At 52.3% G+C, this 6,180-nt stretch overlaps 1 protein-coding gene across 3 annotated transcripts in view; it reads right to left on the minus strand.

Annotated features, from left to right (window-relative positions):
• The window catches only part of JDP2 (Jun dimerization protein 2), a 56,274-nt gene that overhangs the window by 19,491 nt on the left and 30,603 nt on the right, over window positions 1-6,180 (minus strand). The window lies entirely within an intron of this gene.

Below are 6,180 nucleotides of genomic sequence, written 5' to 3' on the forward strand. Positions count from 1 at the left end.
CTGTTCCCATCCCCCAATTCCCCAATAAAAATCTTTAAAAAAAAAAAAAAGAGTGAGTGCCTCCTTAAATGTCATGCCTAGGGCATCTTGCTTCGTTCAGGAGCTACAGACAGAGAAAGGTGAAGACTGAGAAAGAGAGGAAAAAGAGAAAAACAGCTAGACAAAGAGGAAGACAAAGACACAGAAAGAGGCAGAGCCACAGAGAGACACACACAGAGACATGGACAGAGGCCAATGGTGCAGACAAATGGAGTAGACAGACAGAAAGCACACACAGAGAAATAAACGATCTTGGTCCTCCTGATTCCACTCCTGAAGAGGCCCAACTATGCTTCCTGTCCTTGGGGCCCATGATGCATACCCCTGAATCTATTCGGAAACTTCTCCTCTGGCCTAGAGGGAGTTTGAGAAGGTTTCTACCTCTTGCCACTAAAAGGTGCCCAGCACACCAGAGTCCCACCGTTGTGAAGTCAGGTGATGCCAGGCGAAAATGGAGGAACAGAGGGTGGTCCTCAGGGACCCAGGGGAGAATCACTGCTACCCAGGGGCCATGCTTCTAGAATAGCTGAGAAAGTGGTAGAGCCGGGGCGCAGAACAGCCCGCGAGCAAGCAGAGGCAGGTCACCTCAGTAGGAATCAAATCCCCTGGATTAGGAGTCCCAGCGGGTTAAATGGCCTCAGGACACCACCCAGGACATTCCTATTACCCTCCCCATTTTAACAGGTAAGGAAACGAAAGATATCAAGTCTGCCTGCAAGGTCACACAGTGACAACCTTTGGGCCCCAGGGCCTGAGTGCCACCTGCTCCTCCAAGAGTGGGTGGTCTGTGTGAGCCCGCCCCCACATACATGGTAACAGGCCCCCCCGCCCGTTCAGCTCCATCCTGGTGACAGGTTTGTAGATAGGGCTGTAAGTGAAAGCAGTGGCAGGGGCTTCTGACTCAGAGGGCAATGACCGTTTTGCTTTTCCCTCTTTGGGTCTTTTAAAATAAAAACGATGTATTGCACAATTAACGCTGAATGTGCAGCATTGCAGCTTCGTGGTTTCAAGGAGGGACCTCAGCTATGCTGTTCCCGCCTCACCCTCACTCGTGGTGGCGGTGTTTCTCAGGTCCCGTCGGCAGGCCACATGGCTTTCCCACAGTGACAACAGTCACCTAGATGTGATTGTGAGTTCTGACATTTCATAAGCTTTTCCAAAAAGGTATCTTGTGGGCCCCACAAAGTGACAGGATGAGACAAAACAATGACACTTTTTAACCCAAGGCACTGAAAATATAGAAACTGTCACACGGACAAAGCAATAGAGACAAGAGCAATAAAGCAGAGGCAACAGGCAGAAACAGAGGGGAAGAAAAGAACAAATCCAACCCCCAGCACTAACCAGAGAAGCGAAGGTCTGGAAGGCTTCTCTTGTACTGAAACTGTAGCATGGGCAGAGACCAGGCATCTGAGACTCACCGTGTTCAGAGGGGGCAGGGTTGGCAGAATGGGCTTTGGGGTCTAAGCGGCCTGGAGCTCTGCTACCAACTGGCTGTGTGCTCCTGGAAAAGTCGCTCAGCCCTCTCTGAGCCTCCATTTCTCTCCTGTATGAGGAAGGCGCGGAGCCCTGCTGCACAGGTTTGTAATGAGGACAAAGTCCCGGCCCAGAGCCCGGGACACAGGAAGGGTTCGGTCAAGGCTTCTCCACCTGCCTTCTCAGGTGAAGCGAGGAGGCAGAGGCAGTGCTGCCCATTACACACGCAGCCTCCCGCACCCATGGGTGAAATCTGGCATAAAAGGAGACCCGGGAGAGGGGGAGCAGGGTGGAGGTGCTTCAGAGCATGTGAGCTGTCATAAGCAGGCCTGAAGTAACAGCCCTGGCCAGGCCCACAGGGTCCCTCCCCCACTGCATGGAAGAGCCAGATTTCAACACCAGGGACCCATGAGCACCCTGGGAAGTAAACACCCAAATACCCAACATACCAGACATTCCCCCATATAAACAGGCCTCACTGAGCCAGGGGCTGCTGTTCCCCCCTCCCCCCACACACACCAACAAAAAACTAGGGCAGTCCAGGGACAAGACCTCACTGGGCAGGCCAGCCAGACCGGGCCCACAATCCCCTCTGCCTCCTCCCAGCCCCTGAGGGAGGAATTACGAAACCCTAGGGCCCTTGTCCAATATGCTTGCTGACCCCTGCAGCCCACAGGGGCCAGGCCCTCTCCACCAGCATCTCCCCTGGGGCTAAGCTGTTGGACGCTCTCTGCCCTCCTCTCTCTCCTATCTTCTCAGGCCAGGCCCTTTCCCTCCAAACGGCCAAGGTCTGGACCTCAGCTGTGAGATACTGGACAGTTTCTGTGAATAGATGATAGGGCTGTAAGAGAAAGTTCAAAACAAATGGTCAGTCTAAGGCGCAGTTGCAAACTCAAGTCACCTCCAGGGGCCCAGCAAGTAACCCTTAGTTGAGGAGGAGGGCGGGATGGGGCTGTGGTCCCCTGAGGGGACACCCCAACTGGCCCCAGAGCAATGCAAGCTCAGGGTTGCCAAATCTTCCAAGTTTTCAAGATTAGCTGAAAATACAGATGTGTAAGTAAAATCTCCCAATTTTTAAGGTTGGCAATGAATTCCATTTTGAAAAGAATACTGTGTGAGCCAAACAAAACACATCCGTGGGCTGCACCAGCCTGTGGGCTAATTTATGACCCCTGGCAGGTGACAGACATGGGCAGGATTGGTCATCAGACACCTGGTTCTAGTCCCCAAGATGCCCTCCCTATTCTGTGACCTCGGACCAGTCAGTCCACTTCCCTCGTCCTCAGCATTAATAAACACACTAGCTCCCACTTCTTGCTAATGCAAATATCTCTGCAGTGGCTATTAGGTGAAGTGTGCCCGAGGTCACGGAGCTGGGAAATGACAGGGACTCCACTCTATTATATTACGCTGCCTTCCAAACGGTGGCTGGGCTAAAATCTCCCCAAAGTCCCCCCTAGCTTTGATGCCCCTGGGTTTTCATTCATCCAGTCTTCAGAGTCAGTGTTAGCTTGACTGAGAAGAGAGAGAGAGAGAGAGATGTGGGAAGGACATCTCCCCGCTTGTAAGAAGTTTCAGAAATAGTGACTTCACAGACTCTTAGTGCCAGAAAGGGGCTCTTGGCAAGCACACAGGCCAATCCCTAGACTTTACAGATGAGGAAACTGAGGCCCAAAGAAGGAAGCGAATTGCTCCAAGGCTCACACTTGAGAGCAGGACCTGAGTCCTCATGACCAAGTCCAAAGGACACTGCTGGGTCGGTCCCCTGGGCCTCCTGGCTCTGCCTGAGTCTGCATCACTCCCTTTCTGGAATCCTCTCTGCCTTGGGTGCAGACACGTACTTGTCTGTCTTCCTCCTGCATCTCTGACCTCTCCTCTCTGCCTTTTGCCCAGGACCCTCCTCCTGTCCCTTTTAGGGTGATGTCTCCCAGGGTCCTCTCCTTAACCTGCTGCTTTCCTCGCTCCTTCCGTACCACCTATAGGGTCATCGTTTTCATCTGCTCATGTGGTTTCATGCACCACCTACACACTAAAGCCAACCAAATCTTTATTTTCAAACCAAAATATCCAACTCCCAGCTGGACATTCAATCTGGATGTCTCTCAGCCCCTCAGAGGCTTCATCCTCCATTGGTATTTCATCTCTATTCTCCACCCCAGCTGGCATCACCACCCACCCCCTCACCGAAGTTAGAAACTCAGGGCCTACCCCTCACCTGCCCCTCTCCTTACCTCCAATTTTGACCATACGGGCCATCCAATTCTACATCCTAAATCTTCCTCACATTTGCTCCCAACTCTCCATCCGCATTGCCACTTTCCAAGCTCACTCGAGCTCACCTCACCCCTCCACTGGACCACCTCTCCTGGATCACTTCCTAGGAGGCCTCCCGACCTTGCACGACTACCCTCCATACAAACCATCAGAGGGGTCTTTCTAAAATGCAAATCTAATCCAGTTATTGACCTTTGGGGGGGGGGGTTTCATTACCCTCAAGCTCAAGCTCTTTAATGTGTCAAGCAAGGTACCCCATGACTTGGCCCNGGTTCTGGCAGAGCCACTGTTTCCTAAGAAACACAACCTCTGTCCTCCAAGATTCAGTTCCCCACCCCACCCCAGTGCAGGGTCTCATCCTACATAAAGGCAGGGGCAAACAGAAGTTGCTCTAGCAGCAGATGCAAAGAGGCTCAACGCTGTAAGTTTAAGAGATCAACCGGACCAGGCTGATGCCCAGATAGAGGGCAGCTCCATCCACCCCTCCAGCCACACCAATCCTCTCCTGCCATCACCCTCTGCTCCAAACATCTCACCCTTCTCCAACCCCCGGGCCCTCCTGAGATGACCTTCCTGTCACACTTGGTAAACTCTTACTCAGCCTTCAACAGCAAATGTCAACTTATCCAGGAAGGCTCCTTTGACTCTGGGGTAGAATCAACTGCTATTTCTGTGCTGCTACAGCACTTTGAATACCCCACTGTAAGAGTCTCTATCATATCCCACCACAGTTCTGTTTATGTAGGTACCTGTCTTCCCTGCTGGGGACCTGCGCATCCTCAGCAGCTGGCATAGAACATGGCACTTAGTAAGAGCTCAGCAAATGTTAGTTGAATCAAAGGAACAAAGGATTCTGGAGAAAGATGACACAGGCTTGGATTCTATAATTATAACAGTGATTTATTGCCTATGTTTGTATCTGCAGAACCTTTCCCCCAATGCTCATAAGGAGTCTTCTCTGTTAGGATGGCCTCTTCTTTCTGTCTATTGGAGGCCAGCAAAACTTTAGGATTGGGTCCTGCCTTCCCCAGAAGCACATTGGCCAAAGACAGAGCCTAGATTCGGGGTGCAGGCCCCTAATGGCTGTGGCAGGTCTGCACGAATCCTGAGCAGGCTCTGAAAGAATTCAGGCTGTGCACTGAAGCCTAAAGCCTCCAGTTCCATAGCCAGGACCAGCTTCCAAGCCCGTCCCCAGCCTTTCCTGCACCCATGCCCGGCCTTGGCTGACATCACCCAAGAAGGCAAGAGATGGCCCCAAAGCCCCGTGGCCACATCTTCCCTATTGACACTGTAATGCATCTCCCCCAAATTCTCCTGCTGCTATTTAAGAGCAAACCAGAGGGCATGGAGAAAACAGCTGCTGAGGCCCTGCCAGAAATATGGGGTTGGGCAGTGCCCCTCACCTTCTCCATCCCCATGGGCTAACTCTGGCTCCTTTTGCATAGGCCTGCCTGCGTGGTCTGCACCCCCCATTAGGACCAATTGGAGACCCACCCCCAATTCCTCCTCCAGATCCTCTTTCATCCCAGAGTCAAGGCTGATGCCCCACCTTCTTAATGCTCCCCCAGATTCTCAAAGCATTTGGCCGTGAGTGGGTGAGAGACAGCAGTGTTTTCACCACACACAGTTCAGACATCTAAAACCAGAACCCCAAAATGGGAGATGATGATTTTTTTTCTGCAGATACAGCTGGAAGAGCCAGGATATTTGAGGAGGAGGCGTCTTGACACTCAATACGTTTAAAGAACCATGAGGTGGAGGCTAGGGATTAGAAGGGGGCATATCTTTTCCTGTTCCCAAACTTAGTCCTGGCTCTGTTTTTCCCGAATTCCCAGGAAGGCCTGGATCAATACTGTCTGTGTTCTGGCAGTGAGGGGTACCCCTGGGCCATACTTCATATTGCAGGAACAGACTTGGGGACCCAGGGCTGAGAGGGCCCTCATGTTGAGCATCCCTCCTCAGGGAGCCTGTTCTTAAGCCCCTGTTGAGGGCTGGGGGACCCCAGCTCGTGGCCACAGCTGACTGGACAAAGTGTGAATGGCTGACCCAAACTGGGCTGTATTCACCTCCTAGGAATTGGAAACTGAACTGCTGGGCTGGGGGACAACCAAATTCAGCCATGTACCCAGAGAAGCAGAAAGAACTGGCTGCCGATGTGTGGAGATGAGCAGAGATTAGAGGCCATGTGGCAAGAGAGAAACAAACACTCAGCTCTAAGGGGGCGTCAGAGAGATAAAGAGGGAACTGGTGACAGAGAGAAAAGCAGGACCTGGACCAGGGTGAGGCAAGCGAGGCGCCTAAGTCACACATTTAAGGAGGCGCTCACTCTGGGGCTCATGCCAAAAGCAGGATTGGCACTCAAGAGTGAGTGCCTCCTTCAACTAGACTGAA

Source organism: Hipposideros armiger, unplaced genomic scaffold (assembly GCF_001890085.2).
Source record: "Hipposideros armiger isolate ML-2016 unplaced genomic scaffold, ASM189008v1 scaffold_49, whole genome shotgun sequence".
Taxonomy (NCBI): Eukaryota; Metazoa; Chordata; class Mammalia; order Chiroptera; family Hipposideridae; genus Hipposideros; species Hipposideros armiger.